The 23,535-nt window shown below is 45.4% G+C and overlaps 1 long non-coding RNA gene across 1 annotated transcript in view; it reads right to left on the minus strand.

The window, feature by feature from the left end:
* LOC149873045 (uncharacterized) overlaps positions 1 to 23,535 on the minus strand; it is a 236,741-nt gene that overhangs the window by 72,988 nt on the left and 140,218 nt on the right. The window lies entirely within an intron of this gene.

The following is a 23,535-nucleotide window of genomic DNA, read 5'->3' on the forward strand; positions in this document are numbered from 1 at the left end:
GTCAGGCTGTGATTTTGAGCTCTACACTGGACCTACAGACAGCTCTTCTGCCTACCCTGTGGCCTTCTGCTGCATAGGCTGACGGGGAGCAAATGCTCCCAGTCATCATCTACACATGTTCTATGGCACAGTAGCTAACGCACTGTTAATCTAGTACCTATATTTGTTGGTACTAGAAAATGTCACATTATCTTAATTTACTGCACAATAAATCCTGTACATGTATATGCTGATGCTTTATTGCACATTAGATTAGTTTAATGCACAGTAAAGCATGTCATGTAGACGTGCCCACTGTGTTAGCTGCTCCTTGGTAAGTGCCGTGCAGGTCTACAATAAGTGAAAGCTAACCCCGGGTACTTTACCCTGAGGGAGACAGGACTAACTTTCTCTCATTTTTTTCCCCCTGAAATATAGTCATTGGCTAAAATAGATATATTGCAGTAGAGGAAAGCATCAGATGCTTTGGAGCCAGAATGCCTACCCTTCCAAGGCAGTGTCTATCTCACTGAGCTACATTCTCTGTCTTGCCTTCTTACTGGTCCTATGAACATAGTCTTTCCTGCTCTATGCCCCTGATCACTTTTGTTGCCCTTTTATGTACTTTTTCTAGTTCTAGTTCTACCTTATTTTTGAGATGTGGGGATCAGAACTGCATATGGTATTCAAGATGTGGGTGCACCAGGAATTTGTATAATTGTATGATCATGTGCCCTGTTTCACATTCAAATCTGATCTTAATAATGCCCAGAATTTTATTGGCTTTTTGGGTCACAATGTCACATAGAGCTGATGTTTCTAAAGAACTATCTACAGTGACCCCGATGTCTCTTTCCTGAGCTGCATTACTTTGCACTTCTTGACATTAAAGTTAATCTGAAAATGTTTTGTCTACTCACTTAGGTTGGTGAAATGTTTCTGTAGCTTCCCTCCATCAGCTTAGAGACAATCACCTTGACTACTTGAGATAATTTGGTGTTATCTGCAAACTTTGCAATTACACTGTGCATCCTCATTTCCAGGTCACTGATGAAAATTTTGAACAAATTGGGCCAGCACAGATCCCTACTGGACCTCACTTTTGACCTCCCTCCCTCCTGGGAAGTGACCATTTAGTCCTACCCTTTGCTTCTCGTCTTTTAACCAGTTTTAAGTTCACAAAAAAACCTTCCTTCCAGTCCTATGGCAACCCAGTTTTTGAAAAAGTCTTTGGCAAGTCACCATATTGAATGCTTTTTGAAAGTTCAAAAATATTATGTCCTTTTGCCCAGGTGCTTGTTGACACCTTCAAGGAACTCCAGCAGATAGATGAGGCAGGATTTTCCTTTACAAAAACCATGTTGGCTCTTCCCGAGCAGATATTTGTCTATGTGACTGCTAATTTAATTTCTGTTAGAGATTCTACTAAATTGCCAGGAATGGAACTGAGACTCACTGATCTGTAGTTCCCAGGGTCACCTCTGGAGCCCTGTTTTGATGATGGATGTTATATTGACACCCTGTCTGTAGCACAAAGGCCATTTGTAATGATTTGTTATGTACTATTGTCAGCACTTCTGTAATTTCATCTTTGAGGTGCTTCAGAACTCTTAGAAGAATGCTATCCAGTCCCAGTGACATATTAGTTACGTAATTTTTCAAATTGGTTTAAAATTTCCTGTTGTAACTTCAGTGGGGTTCAATTCTTCAAGTCCATCTACTAGAAAGCATTTATCTGGCAAGGGAATTTCCCCAGGACTTCTGTGGTAAACAGCATGGCCGTGTTCAGACGTCCAGGGGCATGTGCCTGTTGTGGCACATATAGCAGCAGCACAAATTTGTGCAGCTACTTTGTGCCACAGTGTACAGCCCTGCATGTGCACTTTGTTGTGGGACACTGAGTCCTGCTTTGGACAAACTGCCCTTGCTCAGCTTCTCCCAGCTGCCAGCGTGCTAGAAAAGCCAGGACACAAATGGAAGAGTGGAGACACTCCGGCCAGCAGCCAAAGTATCTCCTTGAAGGACAAAGCCCCTGCTTGTTCTAATACATGCTCTTGTAGCATGTGTTGAACTGCCTTTTTTCTGCTTGGTGTTTTTGGGGAGTTTTTTTACTACTGGGAAATCCCAGTGGCTAATTTTGTCCCTGCACTGCAAATTTGTCCATGCCTGAAGTTTGTGGGACCACAAAATGCATGCGTCTGCATGTGGGGACATGATCCATTTGTCTAACTTCTCTGGGAAAAGGCAGTGGGGATAAGACAGTGACAAAAAAACAGGGGGTTTGGAGGCAGAGAGGAGCTCAGGACTGGTGTTGGAGTGAGCCAGAAGCAGGAGAGGGAGAAATGAGACAGAAGTTAGAGGGGCGAGGAGCAGAGACTGGAGCAGGGTCAAACCATAGTAAAGCAAAACCCAACTTAGGGGTCCAAATAACAGTTTTATTAAACAGACAACACACTACACAGCCCCATGAAGTTATTGTTTCACACACACACACACACACACACCCCCCCTCACAATGGCAGCAGGAGAAAGAGACGCAGTGTTAGGGTTGGAGTCCAGGTAGGGAAGAGAAGCAGAGTCTAAGTCCTTGGTTGAAGAGGGGGTGGGGGGGTGATAGCTACCTATCCAGGGTAGACAGGGGACCTTGTTCAGTAGGTGTTGTCCAGAGGGGGGTCGCAGGCAGGGCCTCTGGGTGGATAAGTGGTGTGGCATGGTACTGATCCAGATGGACAGGACGTCCACTGGGTTTGTCTTCACTGGCGCTTTTTATAGACCTTGTGTGACCCTAGTGACAGGAGGCATGCCCAGGCAAGGGTCAGCCCCTGGTGTACTGAGCATGTATGCTCCATGAAGGGATGTGCAGTTTTGGGTGTCTGTAATGATGGGGTACAATGGTAGAGGTGCTGGTTCTGCAGGGTCTTTTGTCTTTCAAATGCTGGGTTCTTGTCTCTGTTCCTGGGTGAGGTCTGTGGGTCCTGGATGAATCAATGTGAGGTGATGGCCTGGTCATCACAGGCCATTCAGTAGAAGCTTGCTACCATTGTATTTCAATCATTTGCAATCACACTTATTTATCTGGGAGCCAATTTACATGGGAGAGGTACATGAATCCTTCAGTTGCAACACAGGGGATGCCAAGGCAGAGGACACAAGATGGAGGCTTGACATACAAAATGGAAACTTGACATGACTTTCACTAACTTTCATATATAGGCCTAAAACAGTAATCACACAATATAAAAGCAATTATTACTTATAAAACAGTGGGTATCGATATCAAAATAGCAGGGAACTTATTTGCAAAGAGGGAAGAGAAAAATAAAACTACTACCTAAAATAAAATGTTAAAGCTTCTTCTATATCTTAGCTTACTTATACTCATCTATAGGGAATAGAGAGGGAGATAAAAAGTCAGAAATGGTTGGGGAAGGGGAGGGAATGCATTTTAAAATAAATAAAAAAAAGAAAAACGGGGTTTTGCTACAGGATGACACTTTCTTTAAAACAAAGAAGTTATAGGATACAAAGCTTTAAAATTAGAGAAGAAACTTAAGTATATTGCTGGATTGGACCTTAAGAGCAAAATTAAAATAATGCAGAGCAATAGATGCAGGCTTTGAAATCATTTGTGCCTTCCCTGAGGATCCTGCCATCTTTGTGCTGATAGAGGACCTCTTTACATAGATAGGTTAGTACACAATGCACCCATTGCATCTACATGTGTCCAATGGTGCTGTCGTTACTGTGTCATCATTTAGTACTTCCTTTTGCAAGTAGTAAATGACAACACAGTAACAGTCCATACAGCTCTGTGCAAGCAGCGAATGGTTATTTTAAGCTGCTATGTGGCTGTAGTAACATGCTATAGTAAGGGAGTGTGTTGCTCCACCAGCATAGCTGCAGCATCATGGTTTGTGCTCGCCTATGCTACATCACCATAGCACGTTGCTTCGGTGACACAGCATCTCATGTGCACACGCCCATTTGGCACTTCTACACATGTATTTACTTCAGCCTACATTTATTGTGCAATAAGCTACTGAACAGTAAGGATTTTTGGGTATGTATCTACACATGTGGGGTTTAGGGTGCTAGCCTAGGGGCTGGCAGGGGGCACTGGGCCAGGAGAGAGCTGTCTCCTGGTCCCCAGGGTCTGCTGGGATGGAGACACTATCTCCCTACCCTGGCAGCAGGGAGCTCTTGGCCCTGGCTCCCTGATCAGCGGCATGGGGCTTGGAAAGAGCTGCAGGGGAAAGGACAGGTCCCAGCCCCTGTTCCAGATGTGCTAGTGGGCCATCTCACTGTTAGCTGCTCCATTGGCAGATTGGGGCAGGGGGCTGGGACCTACCCTACCTCTGCATCTTTTTCCAAACCCCGTGCCTTGATCACCCAATTGAATCATGGGGCTGGGACCTGCCATTGACTGAGACAGTTTGTCATTGACTGCACGTGCAGTTTGTCATTGACTGCACGGTGAAGTCTGCATGTGCAGCCTGGAGTTGGCTGTGCTCTGCCTAAAACAGAACAGTCCCCAGCCACCTCCTGGCTGCACTTGCTACCCCACACAGCCTGGGGCTGGCTGGGAATTATCCTGGTAAGGGGAAGGTCCCAGCCAGCTCCAGGCTGGACAGAAAACTGTCCCCATGCAGGAAGCTCCTAGCCTCTGCTCCATGATCATGGAGTGGGGGCTGGGGAGCTTGTTCCCAGCCTGTTCCTAGTTCCAGTTCTGTGAGTGCAGAGCAGGGGCTAGAAACAAGTTCCCAGCCCCTTCTCTGAAATCAGGGACTGGAAGCTCCCTGCTGCAGGTACAGGGGAACATTGTCCCCACCCAGGCATGCAGGGCGGGGGTTGGGGGTTGGGGAGCTTGATTCCCACCCAACTCTGTAAGCATGGAGATGGGGGAGGAACAAGTTGGGGAGCTTCCTCCTCCCCTGCCCCCCCCCCAGCTCTGAACTCCTGGAGCTGGACAGGGAACAGTCTTCCCAGCCCTCACCAGCAGGGAGCTCCCAGAGCTGGCTCCACAACTGCAGGATCACTGCTGGAAGATGCTTATCTCCCAGCCCAAGCCCCCAGAGCTCAGGCTGGGAGATAAGCATCTCCCAGAAGCTGCCTCTCAGTTGTGGAGCTGGTGCTGTGAGCTGGTGTTGTGAGCTTATCTCCCAACCTGAGCTCTGGTGATGGTGAGGATGGGGAGCTTGTTCCCTGCCCAACTCTGCGAGCATAGAGCTGGGCCAGGAACAAACTCTCCATCCTGTTCCACCGTCAGCTCCATGAAGCTGGGCAGGGAACAGGGTCTCCTGCTCCCACCAGTAGGGAACTCCCATTTCTGGCTCATGACTGCAGGGCTACTGTTGGGAGACCCTTATCTCTCAGCACTGGCTCATGACTGCAGGGCCACTGCCAGGAAATGTTTGTCTCCCAGCCCCCCGCTGCCTGATCATGATATTGCAATCTTGAAGCAGGACGTTTGGAGCTCCCTGCTGCTGGGACAGGGGGACATAGCCCCCCCTTAGTATCCTGTGGTGGAGCCTGCCCCAGGAGCAGTCTTCTCCCAGGGGCAGGGAGGTATCTCCTGCCTTTCTGGTGGACGGCTGACTGGGAGCAGATTTGCTCCCATTCAGGCATCTACATAAGCACTATAGACCCTGTTACTAATACCAAGTAAATTTGCTACTTGCATTTGCAGGTAGCAAATTTACTCAGTATTAGGGAGGTTTACTGCGAAGTAAGCATGTACAAATTATGCTAATGTGAAGTTAAGCATCTTGTATAGATGTGCCCAGTAGTTAGGATGAATTTATATCACATGAGCTACTCCTCACTTTGTGGACACTGTACTCAGTGGATGCATCTACATGAGACGCTAACTGCACAGTAGCCTAATAACACTGTGCAGTCCCATACTGGGCAAAGTAAGAAGGGGGGCCCAGTAAGTGTTAGGTCACTAACTTCACTTTGAGAGTGGAGTAATCTACTTTCTACCGAGTCACTGTTAGTTTGCACTGAGGGTATTCCTACTATCTCAGCAATAAAGTTGCATCAGGATGGAGCTCTAAGTAGTGACCTAACTTACCTGATGGAGAGCCTTATGCTGTGAGCTGCACAAATATTGATCAATGTTAGTGTTAACGCTATCTTGGAGCAGTCACACCCTTAGTTTAGAAACCTTCTCTGACTGTCCCCCACCTGCACAGCTGTGACTTGCTGCTAAAGGCCTGGTGATCAGGAGCAGGACTGGGAGCTGTAACTGTAGGTTGCCACTAGAGGTCTAGTGAGCCAAGACAGACTTCTATCCCTGCCCTATGGACAGGGGTGTGAGGGGGTCTGAGGATACTGGAGGACTTCAACGTAGGTGGCACATCTATGGGGGGTGGCCATACCTTAATTGAACAAGAACTCGGCAGTATGGATGAGAGAGAATTCTGCCCTGGATTTGAGCCCCATAATGAGAACTTAGCACCACTTAGAGTTATTAATGTCCAGACAATCCAGGGATTAAAAGATCCAGGAGTCACCCAAAATCACTCTGTAACAAGGCCCTGAGATACTCTGAGCAAATTGAGAGGAAGCTCATTAGTCTTTACTCTGTGTTGTGTAGACATACCTCAAAAGTGGCCACACAGGGGTTAGTGCAGAAAACTAGTGTGCTGTAATTTTAACTGTCTATACACTAAGTTCCCTAGGCAGACATGTCCTAATATAATTAAAATCAGAATATGAGGAGAGCCAAGGCCAGTTGAGGGGGGTCACTTGAGGGTCAGAGCTGAAGATTCACTAGTTTGTAATAAAAAAGGACCTGTTGGAGTGATTGGTAACTTATGGTAAATTTGAATTAGTATCTAAATGATGGGAGCCTACTGAGGTTTGCCCATCACAAACACGCAGATCTGAATACTTAACAAATATCATAGGGTCATAGGAAAGTAGGGCTAGAAGGGACCTTACAAGGCCCCTTGCTCAATGCAAGATGTCTAAGCTATCCTAGCCAAGTGTCTGTTCAACCTACTCTTGAAAATTTCCAGGGATGGAGATTCCAGAACTTCTCTAGACTAGCCTCATAGTCAGAACATTTCTACTAATCTGCAAGCTAAATTTCATCTTCTGTAGTTTGAGGCTATTGCTTATTGTCCCCTACAGGGATTGAAAAAAGCCCATCTATACCCACTTATAATCACCCTCTAGGTATTGGAGACTCCTATGAAATGAGCAAAAAGCAGAACAAAGGATTCAGCACTCAAATGTGCAGAATCAAAATTAATAAATTGCAAACGCACACAACTATCAATAGTCAGGGAGGCCCGTGACCCCCTCCCAATTTTTTTCTGCTGATCCTCCCTGTAGTATTCTAATATGATCACAAATGAGACAAATATATGAATAACTCCTAAATTCTCCTGACCTTGCTCTGCTATCTGATGTCCAACCAAGTTAATGTACTGTCCCCCAAGATATGTATTTTTCCCTATTTAGCTCTTCTTCCAACTCCAATAAAAACAAAATATATTCTCAGGAGAACGTAACTGATTTAATTGACGCCTGGCTTATTCACAGTATCTTTCTTTGAGATGCTATTGAAACTGTACTTTCATCTGCCAGTTTCATCTATTATTTGGTAGTTAGCAGAAATGCATGTAGTTTTTCCTATAAATTATTGATTTCTTATTGGGGTGAAAGTGTCATAACAGCATGTATAAGTTTGAGATAGTAAAAAAGATATCTTTGTCATGCTTTGCAGCCAGCTTTTGTAGTCCTATGCCAGGCAGAGTTAAACTTGGACTTCTAAGCTGCAGCCAGCATTTTTTATTGTTTTGCTTGAAGAAAATGCAGAAAATTATTATTTTTATTAGTGAGAGTACCGAAGGCTTGTGTAGAGTGGGGAGTTATTTTGGGGAAACCAAGCAAGAATATGTTCTAAGATTAAGCAAATTAAATAGGCATTTCATAAGCCTGTTTTGTATGGAGGATTGGAAAGTGGCTTGTAACAGTGTTTCTGCAATGCATGCTTTATTAACACTGTACATGTTATGTGTGAATATGGAATGTATATTAAGGAATAATGTAAAGTCTGTTTTAGAAACATACAAAATTAGAGTTGGAAGGGACCTCAGGAGGTGACGTAGTTCAACCCCTGGCTCAAAGCAGGACCATTCCCAACCAGATCATCTCAGCCAAGGCTTTGTCTAGCTGGGTGTTAAAAACCTCCAAGGATGGAGCTTCCACCACCTTTCTGGGTACCCTCCTAGAAAGAAAATTCTTCCTCAAATTTAACCTAAACTTCCCTTGCTGCAACTTGAGACCATTACTCCTTGTTTTGCCATCTGCCGCCACTGAAAACAATTTAGCTAAATTGCACAGCCCTGGCTCTGGTCTGCTCTGAGCCCACTCCAGACTTGCCTTGGCAGGAGTGGACCAGCTCTAGACCAGCCAGGACCCATGTGCACAGTGCCCATCCTGCCCCCTGCCCCCTGCATTCTCCAGCCTGGCCCACGTACAATGAGCAGTGGCAGCTGTGTTGAGGGCTGGGCAGAAACTCTTGTTAGGCATGGGATAAAAGCAGCCACCTCCCCTTCCTGCTTCTGGGCCCTTCTTGTGGCTGCCTAGAGCCTGCACCCAGGCTGCCCTGAAGGTCTTCTCCATTGTCATCATGACTGTCACCAGTGCCACCTCCAGGTTGCCCAGCAGGGCAGTAGCAGCAGTGAAGAGGAGCTGCAGGGCAGCCTGGGTGTGGGGTCTGGGCAGCTGCACCAAGATGTGCCCGACAGCAGTAAGGGAGATGTGACCATTTTCCCCCAATGCCTAGAAGCAGTTTCTACCTGGCTGTTGCTATTGCCACTGTAGCCACTTATTATGGGTAGGTGTGTCTGGAGCGGGTACAGGGTGGCCCAGGGCTGGGGTTGTGCGGCTGGTCTGCTGTGGTCAGGGTGGGTCTGGAGATGGTGCAGGGTGGGACGGTGCTGTGAACTTGGGTGCCTGCCAGTCTCCATGGGGCCAGGGCTAGTGGTGGTAGCAGCCAGAAGGAGCCACTGCCACCTGGGCTGCCTAGAAATTCCTGAGGGTGGCAGGATGTGTGACTGGATGGCACTTGGGCCAAACAAAACTGAGGGACACACCATGGGGCCTCATTGGGTCAGATATGGCCTGTGGGCCATATTTTGCCCACATCTGGTCCAGCTCCATCCTCTTTGGAACCCCCCTTCAGGTACTTGAAAGTTGTTATTAAATTTCCCCTCCCCCCACTGTCTTCTCTTCTCCAGACTAAATAAGCCCATTTTCCTCAGCCTCTAAGTCATATGCCTCAGCTATCTAACCATTTTTGTTGCCCTCTGCTGGACTGTCTCCAACTTGCCCACATCTTTTATGTAGTGAGGGAGCCTAGAATTGGACACAGTGCTCCAGATGTGGCCTCACCTGTGCTATTGAAGGGGAAGAATCACTTCTCCCAATTTGCTTGAAACACAGCCCAGTATGCCGTTAGCCTTCTATAGAACAAGGGCATACTGTTGACTTATATTCAGGTTATTGTCCACTCTAATCCCCAGGTCCTTTGCTGCAGAGCTGCTGCTTAGCCAGTCAATCCCCAGCCTGTACCAGTTCATGGGATTGTTCTGTCCTAAGTGCAGGACTTTGCACTTGTCCTTACTGAACTCCATGAAATGTCTTTTGGTCAATCCTCCCATTTCTCTAAATCCTTCCATCTCTCTGAATCCTAGTCCTACCCTACAGTGTAACTACTACACCTCTCAGTTTGGTGTGAAATGCAAACTTGCTGAGGGTGCACTCAATCCCATATTCCAGATTATTAATGAAGATATTTAACAAGTCAGCCCCAGAACTGATCCCTGGGACACTCCATATGATATGAGCTCCTAACTAGACTTTGAGCCATTGATTTCTGCGCTCTGAGCCTGATGATCCAGCCAGTTTTCTATCAATCTTACAGTTCGTTCATTCAACCCATATTTCCTTAGCTTACTTGCAAGAATGTTGTGGGACATCTTATCAAAAGCTTTGTTAAAGTCAAAGTATATCATGTCCATTACTCTCTCTGCATCCACATAGCCAGGCATCTCATTATAGAAGGCCATCAAGTTGGCTAGGTATGAGTTGCCCTTGTTGAATCCATGCTGACTGTTCCTAGTCACCTTTTTCTCCTCCAGGTGCTTAAAAATGAATTCCTTGAGGAATGATTTTTTCCAGGGACAACTGAAGTGAGGCTGACTGGTTTGTAGTTCCCTGGATCCTCTTTCTTCCCTTTCTTAAAGATGGGCACTATATTTGCCCTTTTCTAATCATCTGGTGCCTCTCCCATTCACCATGAGTTTTCAAAGATAATGACCCATCAGTTTCTGCCCATCAGTTCCCTGAGGGAGTCAAAGTCAAAGCTTTTCTGAAGTTTTACTGATTTCCTCTTCCCACTTTTAATTTATTCCCTCCCCAACCCATTTCTTTAAATCAGGCAAATTATTGCAGAGATTGCCATGTGAAGCTGGGAATAGGGGTGCTAAATTTACTGTTGTAGAAACCAAAGAGGCACATACAGGGACTAATATGATAGAATATACCCAGTTCCTTCTTTGTTAATCCAAAAAGCTGAAAGAAAAGGAGGGAGGGAGGGCAGGAGATACTACATCAAATAGGTAAATAAAGGCTCTGTGATTTCCTGACACGGTGTTATGATGCTTGGATTATGATACATTGTCAGTAGAAGATGAGGAAAAACCTGGCACCTGAGAAATCGAAAGCACCGTGGACATCTTATTTGATACCCAGGAAGATTCCCCTCTCCAGTTTCTATTTTTTGGTAAAGGCAATGAAATTTGCCCTGTAAATAAAAGGTGCATCAAAATAGTTCATAGTTCTAAGAAACGGAAAAAAACAAGTACTGGATGTTTTCTATAGAATGGGAGGAGGAAGGCATTCTTCTTTTTCTCTGAACACCAGTAGTTTTGACAGCATTGTTCAGGGGGCTGCAACATGATTTTTGCACCTCCTCACAACTCCCCAAAGACAAATGACTCCTATCCACTCTTCTAGCCCTGTGGGTTAGCTTGAAGTTTTTGGGAGGGACTTACTAGAAATTATTTCCTGGAAGGAGAGTATACCCCCCAAACCCTGGCTGCCTCATGTTACGCTAAAACTTACTGAAGGACTTTTATACCCCTTCCTCTTTAGCCTCCTACTGTACACATGGATCCCAGCTGTTCCTAATACTTAGATCTATTTAGGAATTTTCTAGCGATATGCGTTTTTGTCACATTATGCTAATTCATTGAGATTGACATTTTTTGCAGAAATACATTAGTTTCAAAACACTGAGAAGATTTGTCAGATCTTGGGTGTAATTTTTGGTGAATCAGTTTCCAGCTCAATAAATTTTTCATTATTCATGCTGTGGGGGGCTCCAGCGGAGAGAAGGAAATGAGAGAGTAACTATATCTAGGTGGATAGGGGACACTCCTTATTCAAGTGTCCCCTTGAATCAAGTGGCACCTCATCCCAAATGAATCCTCAGTTCACTGGACGATGGTAATTTTGTGAGAGAGCTCTCTTCCATGTTTTCTTTTTTTTCAAGAAAAGGAACTCTCTGTTTTTTGGTCCAATAAGTAATTAAAACAATCCTTGAAACTTTAATTATTATTATAATAGAGGATTCATGATATCAGACAGAGCCTCCAAAACAATACACAAATAAAAAGGGCCATGTGTTCATTGAAATGTTTGGAAGGCTATGGATGGAAATGAAGCTGAAGATGTGGAGCCATTCTAGGCATGTACGTACTGCATGAGCAGCAAGTCCCAGAAAGGATGGGTCAAAAGTTAGAAGTTTGCCAGTAGACCCCCTGGTAGACATTCATTTAAAAGTGCCATGGGATTTTTAGCCTAAAGAAGAGAAGATTGAGAGGAGATTTGATAGTTGCTTACTGCTATATCAGAGGAGTGCATCAGGAGCTCAGTGAACAACTCTTCACTAGGGCACCCCCGGGGAAGACCAGGACAAAGGGATACAAACTCCTGGAAGGCTGCTTCAGGCTTAATACCAGGACAACTCCTTCACAGTCAGGGTGTCCAGACTGTGGAGTAAGCTTCCTCCAGAGGTGGTGCAGTCACCTACCCTGGAGATTTTCAAGAGGAGACAGGACAATCACCTCACTGGGGTCACCTAACTCCAGTTGTCTTCCTGCCTAGATGGTCTCCAGTGCCAACTTTTAGGCTTGTTGGAGAAACAAGCATTTTAGAGAAAACACTAAAGATGAGCTCTAAGGAGGCTTACGGGTGAAATTCTGGCACTGGAGTACATCAGCAAACTTGTCTGAATGGAGCTCTGGACAGGCTGCTGTCCTGGTATTAAGGAGTCTTTTGTAGCTCCTATTACATATAACAAGAGGGGGGTAAGTTTTTTCACAGAAGGTTAGACCTTGCTCAGATGAAAACAGCCCCAGAAGATTTAATTATATATGAGCTTTTGAGGTGTTCTCATTCCCTGCCAGTTGGAAGCAACCACGTGCCTTCCCTCCTTTTTTCCCTTTCCCAGGCCAGCTTATTGTATACTACAATGCTCTGTTTCTTTGGATCTCTAAATTTCACTTGGGGAATCTTGGCTTCATTGACATAAATGGAAGCTTTCCCCTTAGATTTTAAAACAACAGAGGACTACTGTCATCATTTAAGCTGCCTTCCAGCCTATGACAGGCCATAGAATTCCACCCGAACATACTTGTATATTAACTTGTGGGTAATGAGAATGAGAGTCTAGCACAGGGATGGGCAAAGTCGGGCCCACAGGCTGGATCTGACTTGTAGAGCGTTTCCCAGCAGCCCCTGGTCGCATCGCTGTGGCTGGTTTCTATGGAGACCCCAGGAGTGGTGAGACTGCGACAGGATGGGGTCAGGCTTTCCATGGAGACCACCCCCAGCAGTGCTGGCAGGCCATGCAATTGGGTGGAGAGCTGTTCCAGGGCTGGGATCTTGTCATGGTTACAGTGTGATCCAGAGCTGGGCAGAGCTATGATCTGCTGCCCATACACCCTGGGCAGGGGCACGCAAGCAGCAGATTGCAGCTCTGTCCCTTAGTTTGCATAATATATATGGCCATATCAGAAAGTTGGCAGTGGCCATCACTGCTCAAAAAGAAAAGGGAAGGGGAAGTTGTGAGACCAAGTCAGCTATTAAAGTACTGTCCTGAGAAATAGCTAATTTTGTGATTTATTCCTTAGTTTTATTAACAAAATAAAAAATAATCATAGAAAATTAGGGTTGGAAGGTCACATAGTCCAATCCTCAGGAAGTCACGTAGTTCAACCCCCTGTTCTAAACAGGGCCATCCTCAACTACATCATCCCAGTCAAGGCTTTGTTTAGCCAGATCTTAAAAACCTCCAAGGATGGAGATTCCACAGCCTTTCTGGGTAACCTGTTCCAGGGTTTTAGCACCCTTCTAGTGAGGAAGTTTTTTTTTCCTAATATCTAACCTAAATTTCCCTTATTGCAACTTGAAAGGCATCTTCTGCTCCAGGAGAAAGCTTGATAGCAAAATAGGACTCAGTAGACTCCTTATTAACTACAGTTGACAGGGAGGCTATGAAAACATATGACCTTTTACATGGTCATGGTGAGAAAGACGAGTTATTGCAAACCAAAACAAAACAAAATAAAGAAGTGCTCAATGAGATTAGCATGGGGATATCTTCAATGCTGAGAAATTCTAGTTTAGTGTTTGTTCACCTGGAAAAAATCTAGGCATTATATTTATGCCTCATAAATAATATTTTAACATACATAAAAATGATACTTATCCTTCTATGAGAGAGGGCGGTTATTTCATAATATAATACCCCATTCTACTTTACTACAGTATGTGAACCAAATACAACTGTAGGAATACTGCACACTATATATATTTTTTATTTGAATTTTAAGTCTTAACTGGAGTCACTTCTGTGATATCTATCAGCCCTTCTCATGTTTGCTATTAGTTCTATGGCAAAATATAATCTTGGTAGAATGTCAGTGAGCCTCATGGAGTTGTACCTGGACTGTTAGCCACTCATGGATAATTAAATTGTCTGACAGGATGATTTATCAGACTCGAACTTCTCAAAACCTGCTTGAATTTAACAACATCCCATATATGATTTAAGAGATTATTCTCTTAGACTAGTAGTAGCTTGGGTTTTCTTCTCGATGACAAATTATTCAAACAAGTCATCATTCCATTTTTCTGACCCGAGCAATTATTTGTATTTGGATGAGCTATTGGTGACAGAGTCTGGTATCATTTTGATTTACTTAAAAATAAGGGGCAAAACTCCTATTTCCTGGATTCAGAAGGATATAAGAACAGGAAATCAATTATTTTATTACCGTTGCAAGCCTCTTTTAGCTAGCACCTTAGTCAAGCAAATCTCTCAGCTATTTCTCAGGGTGACAAGACCTGAGTCTTTTCTAGTTTTGTCTTGGGTTTCTTCATTCCTTCTGGCTGCATCCAGGTAGGCATGGACATTTGGTTCCCTGGGGACAAGTAGCAGTGGCTCATCTTGTGCCAGATGCTTGTCCCTGAGGAATACCCATGCCACACATGTAGCAAATAGCTTCTCCTACTGCCCCTAGGGTTGGGGCCAGAACTGTGCTAGCCCAAGCAGCCTTACCTAGGGTTCTGGGGGCCTCCTGGGAATGCAGTTCTGGTGATCCTTCCTGGCAGAGCCTGGCTGGCAGCCAGAGTGTGGCTCCAGGTGGCTTAGCTCCACTTGGCAGCCTGAATGGCTGAATGTTTGTGAGCTGGTCTGTTTGGGTTTTTTCTGGAGTTTTTTTTTTTGTTTAAATTAATTAATTTATTTTTGACCCCTGGATAGCCAGGGGTAAAGAAAAACCATGGGGGAAAAAAACCCCAAACCCAGCAGCGCGCACAAGGGCAGCATGCCCTTGCAGCATGGAGAACAGCTGACTGTGCAGTATGCGGTGCTGCAGACCAGACATGTTTGTTGCACCACATACCCACAGCTCTGGTCGTTTGGACATGTCCTCTTTATACATTCCTGTGGTGATTTTTGCTTCTTCTTTCTTACATACATAAACAAGGGGTTCCAGTAATCAATTTCCCAACCTTTTTTTTATTATAGTACTCTCTAAGAAAGACATTTTCATGAATGGTTCACGCTTTCACATGCCTGAGTTTTTTGGGGGGTGGCTTTTATTGTTTCAGCTATAAAACAATAAAAGCCATAAAGGAGCTTCATGTATTCTAAGAACCTGGTTATACCTTATGTTGTAAGCTGAACAAAAGTTAATCAGCTTAGTGTTGTTCAGCTTAGTGGAGCAGTCGCACCTTAAGGTGGGAAACTGGCTCTGACAGTCCTTCACTTGCACAGCTGTGAATTCATAGAATCATAGAATTATGGAAAGGACCTCAGGAGGTCATCTAGGGGACCATCCCCAGCTAGATCATCCCAGCCAAAGCTTTGTCTAGGTGGGTTCTGAAAACCTCGAAGAATGGAGTTTCCACCACCTCTCTGGGTAACCTGGTCCAGTGTTGTACTACCATCTTAGTGAGAAAATTCTTCCTAATATCTAACCTAAACTTCCCTTGCTCTAACTTCAGACCATTGCTCCTTGTTCTGTCATCTGCCACCACTGAGAACAGTCTAGCTGCATCCTCTTCCAAACCCTGCTTCAGGTAGTTGAAAGCTGCTATTAAATTCCCTCTCAGTCTTCTCTTCTCTAGACTAAATAAGCCCAGTTCCTTTAACCTCTCCTCATAAGTGATGTCCTGTAGCTCACTCACCAATTTTGTTGCCCTCCTCTTGACTCTCTCCAATTTGTCCACATCCTTTCTGTAGTAGGGGCCCCAAAACTGAACACAGTACTCCAGATCTGGTCTCACCAGTACTGAATAGGGGGGAAGAATCACTTCCCTTGACCTACTCGTAACACACCTACCAGTGCAGCCCAGTATGCTGTTAGCCTTCTTGGCAACAAGAGCATACTTTTGGTTCATATTCAGGTTTATTGTCCACTGTAACCTCCAGGTCCTTTTCTGCAGAGCTGCTGCCCAGCCAGTCAGCCCCCAGCCTGTACCGGTGCATGGGGTTGTTTGTCCTAAGTGCAGGACTTTGCACTTGTCTTTGTTGAACCTCATGAGATTCCTTTTGGCCCAATCCTCCAATTTGTCTAAGTCACTCTGAATCCTAGCCCTACCCTCCAGCATATCTACTACTCCCTACAGCTTGGTGTCATCTGCAGACTTGCTAAGGGTCTCCCACTCCATGCCAGGTTCAAGGTCGTTGATGAAGACATTGAACAAAACAAGCCCCAGGACTGACCCTTGAGGCACTTCACTTGATACCAGCTGTCAACTATACATCAAGCCATTGATTACTACTCTCTGAGCCTGATACTTCAGCCAGTTTTTTATCTGCCTTACAGTCCATTCATCCAACCCATACTTCCTTAGCTTGCCTGCACAAATGTTGTGGGAAACGGTATCAAAAGCCTTTCTAAAATCAAGGAATACCAAATCCACTGATCTTCCAGCATCTACACAGCCAGTCACCTCATCATAGAAGGCAATTGGGTTGGTCAGGTATGACTTGCCCCTGTTGAATCCATGCTCACTGTTCCTATTACCTTTTTCTCCTCCAAGTGCTTAGAAATGGATTCTTTGAGGGTCTGCTCCATGATCTTTCCAGAGTCTGAGGTGGTTCTCTGGATCCTCTTCCTTCCCTTTCTTAAATATGGGCACTATGTTTGCCCTTTTCCAATCATCCGGGACTTCTCCTGATCACCATAAAGCTTGCCACTGGAGGCTTGGTTAGCAGGGGCAGGACCAGCTTGCTGCTCCACCTGGGCAGAAAGTGAGCTCACCACCTTGTCAGCAGCTTCCCTGGGGCTCTCTGGTCTTGCTGAAACTGACACAATGGCTCTGCACTGAGAGTGGGTCTCTTGGGCTTAAGCCCTGGCAGCTCTGCTCTCAGTGTGGAGCTGCCACAGCTATGAGACCACACTTCTTCTCTCAGGTTTGTTGGTCTCATTCAGCTGTTGTGGCACTGCACTGACAACAGGGTTACCAGGCTTAGGCTTTCAGTGTGGAGCTGCTGTGTCAGTGGCAGTGAAACCAAAGAGACCCAGGGAAGCAGCTTCTTGCTGAAACTCACTCCCTGTGCTACCACTAGCCAAGCTGCCAACCAGCTGGGCACTGCTTGAGCTCCAAGGGGCCTGATCCCTTTTTTTTCTCTGGAGTTGAGGCAACTTGTGGCTAGCTGGTAGCCTGGGCAGGGATGACATGGGGTGGGGGGGAGTGCAGGCTCCAGAGAAAAAAGGATTGGGCTCTTCTGGATCTTGCCACCCCTGTGCCACTGCCAGCTGTGCTGCCTGCTGGCCAGCCATACACCACCTGAGCTCCAGAGAAAAAATAATTGGGTTCATTGAAGCTCAGGAGTCAAAGGTGGCAGCAGTGGCGGGGGGAGGGGGAGAGGGAGAGGGAAGGGGAAAGGAAGTGAGCTCTGGAAGGTCCTGAATATATTTTCTTTTTTTCTTTTTTTTTCTCCAGAGGTCACCCCAGTGCACCACTGCTGGCAGGGGCTGAGCCAATCCGAGCAATGTGAGAGGCACCCCTGCCACTGGGCAGTCCAGAGCTGCAGCACTTAATCTTCCAATGTGCCCAGGGGGCGAGGCACTGTGCTCAGCTCTGATGTGCCCCAGTGTCCCCACTCACTCAGGATGGGCCACTAAATTCTGGGATGCTGAAGGACTTCAACCTGGGTGAAACACCTGTGGGATGTGGCCACATCTTAATGGAACAGTAGGAAAATTAGGCAGAATTAGGAAGATCCTGCCCTACCATGGCATAACTTTAAGCCAAATAACGAATGTTTTCAGCCACTTAAAAGGTGTTAACATGTAGCCAATCCAGAGGTTAAGAGCTCCAGAAGCCATCTATCATTACCCTAATTGAGGAGTGACAATAACACTCATCAGATTCAGTGAACTTTAGTACAACCCTCTTCTACATAAGTATGAATACAGACAAGGAAACATACAATTGTATCTATAAATTAGCTCCACTTTTATTAATTTATAAGAAGGCAGGCATTTAATAGAACTTAACAATTTCTAGAACTCCAGATAACTATACACATTCCATATAGTTTCATAGTTTCATAGTAGCTAGAGTCGGAAGGGACCTAGGTAGATCATCTAGTCCGACCCCCTGCCTTAGCAGGAAAGAGCACCGGGGTCAGATGACCCCGGCAAGGTGCTCATCTAACTTCCTTTTAAAAATCCCCAGGCTAGGAGCCTGCACCACTTCCCCTGGAAGCTGGTTCCAGGCCCTAGCCACCCTGACTGTGAAGTAGCGCCTCCTAATATCTAATCTAAACTTACCCTCCGCCAGTTTGTGACCGTTATTCCTGGTCACTCCTGGCAGCGCACGGGGGAACAGGGACTCCCCCAATACCTGCTGATCCCCCCTGACCAGTTTGTAGCAGGCCACAAGGTCCCCCCTTAGCCTTCTCTTGTGGAGGCTAAACAGGTTCAGGTCCCGTAGCCTATCCTCATAAGGCCTGCCCTGCTGACCCCTGATCATACGAGTGGCCCTCCTCTGAACTCTTTCCATATTGTCCACGTCCCTCTTGAAGTGTGGCGCCCAGAACTGGACGCAGTACTCCAGCTGCGGCCTGAACAGTGCCGCATAGAGGGGGAGGATCACCTCCCTGGACCTGCTCGAGATGCATCTGTGGATGCATGATAGGGTACGATTGGCCTTCTTGACTGCCTCCCCACACTGCCGGCCCATGTTCATCGTGGAGTCAATGACGACTCCAAGATCCTTTTCCGTCTCCGTGCTGGCAAGAGGAGAGTTCCCCAACCTGTAAGTGTGGTGCCGGTTCTTCCTCCCCATGTGCAACACCTTGCACTTATCAGTGTTAAACCCCATCCTATTCTCATCCGCCCACCGTTGCAACCTGTCAAGGTCAGCTTGTAGCCTATTGCACCCTTCTAGTGCACCCACATCCCCCCACATCTTAGTGTCATCAGCAAACTTGAACAGGGTGCTTTCTACCCCCTCATCCAAGTCGCTGATGAAGATGTTGAACAGTGCAGGCCCGAGGACCGAGCCCTGCGGAACCCCACTGCCCACATCCTTCCAGGTCGAGAAGAACCCATCCACTACCACCCTCTGGGTGCGGCCCTCCAACCAGTTGGCGACCCATTTGACCGTGTGGGCATCGACACCACAGTCTCCCAGCTTTTTGATGAGGACAGGGTGAGAGACAGTGTCGAAAGCCTTCCGGAAGTCCAAAAAGACTACATCCACAGCAACCCCTGCGTCTAATGATTTGGTGACCTGATCGTAAAAGGCCACCAGGTTGGTCTGACAAGACCTGCCACTGATAAACCCATGTTGGTTGCCCCTGAGCATGCATTCCCCCGCAAGGCCCTCCTGGATGTGTGCCAGGATAATTTTTTCAAAGAGCTTACCCGGGATTGAGGTCAGACTAACTGGCCTGTAATTTCCCGGGTCCTCTTTTTTTCCCTTTTTGAAGATAGGGACCACATTGGCCCTCTTCCAGTCCTCCGGCACCTCGCCAGAGCACCACGAGTGCTCATAGAGCCGTGCCAGGGGTCCCGCAATGACCTCAGCCAGTTCCTGTAGAACCCTAGGGTGAAGATCGTCCGGACCAGCGGACTTGAACACGTCCAGCTTCTCCAGAAGTACCCTAACTAACTCCTCGCTAACCCTTGGCCCAGGCGTGTCTCTCTCGGGGCCCGAAGGGGGCCCAGCAGGGAGGTGGCTGAACTGGTCCCTACTTAGGAAGACAGAGGCAAAGAAATCGTTAAATATGTTAGCTTTGTCATCTGGCGTGATGACTAAGTTGCCCATCGTGTCCTGCAGGGGCCCCACATTACCCGGGACCCTCTTTTTACCCCCTATGTATTTGAAGAAGGACTTCTTATTGTCCTTAATCCGGGAAGCTAGTCCTATCTCCAACTCTGCCTTGGCCCTCCTGACTGCCCCCCTACATCCTCGGGCGACTATAACATAGTCCTTCTTGGCGATGACCCCATCTCTCCATTGGGTATATGCCTCCCTTTTAGCAAGGAGACATTCCCGGATGCTCTTAGTGAGCCATGGGGGTTTATGTGCCCTCCTGCTCCCTTTGACCCTTGTTGGGATTACCTCCCTTTGGGCATGGAGGATCGTCTCCTTAAGGAGCAACCACTCACCTTCGACATCTGATTCCCTTCCCCTCTGGGTCCTCAGCGCTTCCCCAACTATCCTCCTTAGCTTGTTGAAGTCAGCCCTCCTAAAGTCTAGGGCTGTTGCCTTGCTGCAGCTCTTTGCCACCTTACGCTGGATGGTGAATTCCAGCAAGCGATGATCACTGTCTCCCAGGTGGCCCATCACCCGCAGCCCCCTCACCAGGTCATCACCCGTGGCCAGCACTAGGTCCAACAAGGCGTCTCCCCTGGTGGGACTGTGCACCTCCTGGGTTAGATGGAGGTCCTGCAGTCTGGCTAAGAACCGACGTGAGTTAAAAAAAAAAGGAGCTATAAACAGTCCACTTATTTTCTGCTTATGGTTTCACATTGAGAGGATGCAGGTTTCAAAGAGACCTAAGGGAGTTAGATACCCAAGGCTTGTTGAAATTCAAGCTTAAGGAATGTGTATACTTACCTCGGACTCCTCTAAAAAATCCCAGCTCATTTTTTTGTACAGTATTCTCCTGCTATTTTTGTAAGGCTCTCACATACAAGGTAAATCTAGGCCTGAGCACCTTTCCTATCTGTTCACTCTTACTTTTTTTTTAAGAGTGCTATGGTTTATTTAATTTATCAAGGCATAACATACCAAATGCAACCTAGTCACTTGGCTGTGTTAGTGGCAAGGCAAGCAAGAAAGCTACAAAACCCCATAATGCCTTTAGACAAATATACAATGCCACGGTAAAAACATTTCTTCCTGTTCCACTCTAGCAATCCAGGTTAACCCCAACATGTATCTCATCTCTTCTTATGTAGTATCGGTGTTTTAGTTCATCTGCAGAACAACATATGCAAATATGATTTTTGCTTCTAAACCTATCTAGAATTCCTTTAAAATCCTATCACCTCTTCTATTCCAAAAGTCTCTACAGCAAAGAATTTCATAACCTAACTTTAGCCTTTGTGCCCAAAGAATGCAGTTAGTAAAAAATGTGTTTTTTTCCCCCTCAAATGTTTTTAAAAATGTCCTTACTTTTCATCAAGACATTTCAAAATTTGAAATGTTATGACTAGTTCTAATATGCTCTTTGTTTATCCCCCTATACTGGCAGATTCTCAGCTGGTGTGTATTGCTCTGCTGATTCTTGCCAGCTGAGTGTCTGAACCATAGCTTCAGTAAAAATATTATTAGCTCTTCTCTGTCTCTCTCTCCCTCTCTCTCATACACATACACACCCCCTTCTTGGATACCAAATGACATATTAACAAAGTGCCAAAAGATTTGGGATTTGGAGAGTTCCAATGGACTTTTTTATACCTGATCTTGGCATACTCAAAACCCTGGAAAGTCACAATTTACTTTCCAAATAATCATCCTGGACAGCTCAGAAGCAGAGTTGTACAACAGGATATCCAGCTATTGAACATTGCTGTCACAGGTGGCCAGAAGCACAGCTGCAAAGAACTTCCTGCCAAGGGGGCAGAATGGGTCCACAGGAAGAAATGTTCCTTTCCTCTTTCAATCTGGTTTCAACTATAAAGGAAGGCACAGCTTACATTCCTACACCGAATCTGCCTACACAGCATTTTTCAATTGCAGGGAAATCTAGGCTAATATCTCTAGCAATAAATTTCAGAAGCAGATGAAATTCTTCACAGGGTTTTGGACAACAGGAGGTTCTTCCTTAAGCAGAAAGCTGTTCCTGAAAAAGCATACAGCTTTATTTTGTTGTTCTTTTATCCAGGCACATACAATTTTATAGTTCACTTAAGAGAAGTTGGTATTTTGCATAAATAGATGATAAAAAGGGCATTTATGCTTCTTCAGACACCACATACAACAGACAATCCATTAATTTGTTTTCTCTTTTGTCCTACAATCTGCTATTATGATTGTTATACAAATGAAAACTGCTTCCTACTGATTTAGAATTTTATTGTAAGGAAGCAAAGGAGAGGAGAAGCAGGAGTCTCTAATTCCATTTTAGTTTCATGATTTGACATTTGAAATCATGAATACTGAAAGCCCAATTTTCAAAAGGAGGAAAAAATGGTATGTGCCTATAGAATACAGTGTTAACAGAAAGCATGCATGACTGCACTGTCTCATGGGGAAACTGAGCTTATTTCCAAAGGAGCCCTCGTACAAAGAGATCTTAAGGAATGGAGACAACTATAGATAAATGTGGAGTCTGGGAGTGAAGCAGTTAGGAAAAGAGTAGTGATTCAAAAAAAATGCTATTGTGAGTTACAGTTTTTATAGAGAGAAGAATATTATATGGATAAAGAGCTTCTGTTTGGGAAGGGAGGGAATATACACAGAATCGTTTAGAACATGTGCATAATGTTCATGGGAGAAAATCTAAGCGTGTGTGAACTTTTGGGCTAGGTACATTCAAAAAGCGCAAATTGAAATTGATCTAAGATTCATGGTTTCTGTAAGTGATATAGTTTAAATGGGTACAGAATAAAACACACATTCACCTTTTGATTGGGGGGAGCAAATCTTAGCTGGGTTTCTGCCATTTTTAGATCAGTCTGTTCTGTTATAAGTATCGATCAGTTTTGTGTGCTGAACTTCTGTTCTGTTATGGGTATAGACTGGTTTCTGATCACTTATCCTGGTAAAAGTGTAACGTCTGTACCTGGCCCTGTTGAGCATGGCATTAATGCCTGATTCAAAGCACAATGAATCAACGGAAAAAATCAGACTGAAATTAATAGGATTTGAATCAGACTGTTAGGCCCCGATCCAACAAATTCAAGTTTAAGGGTGGTGCCCCATAGATTCACATTCTTAAACTATTATATAGTGTAGGTGCAGCTGATAAATACTTACGATGTTTCAGCCTAGAATTAGCTATTCTTCTGTGGTAGGTTAAATAATTCAGGAATATCTTATAAATAGGGGAAAAAATTGTTGGAATCCATTGATTATGAAAGATATTCTGCAAATGTAGGATATGTATTTATTTTAGGGTTAATTTATTTTATATGCTGCCCAGTGCCATGATTTCTACACTCAAATTTTGCAATAAGACCCTATATATTTTCCTTCCGAGTTACCTAAAAACTTGAAAAATAATCTACAAGTATTATTTTTAGTGATGCTATATGTAAAGGAGAACAGGAAAATGTGAGAAAACTCACTGCAGGGGAAGATGAGCCAGCCAGGCAAGAGATAGCAGCGCAAAAAGCAAGGAGGGATCCACAGTTCCAGAGCAGTTTCTTCATCTGACTAGACTGGCACTGGAGTGGTGGAAACAAGAAGCTCACACCAGAAGAGGTGAGGGGAGAGAATGTGGAGCTGGGAGGAGGAGGGAAGTGTCCTGAGGCCCAAGACGTAGGGTGGGAGCCT

Source organism: Crocodylus siamensis, chromosome 1 (assembly GCF_052110815.1).
Source record: "Crocodylus siamensis isolate JL-2025a chromosome 1, ASM5211081v1, whole genome shotgun sequence".
In the NCBI taxonomy this organism is placed as follows: Eukaryota; Metazoa; Chordata; order Crocodylia; family Crocodylidae; genus Crocodylus; species Crocodylus siamensis.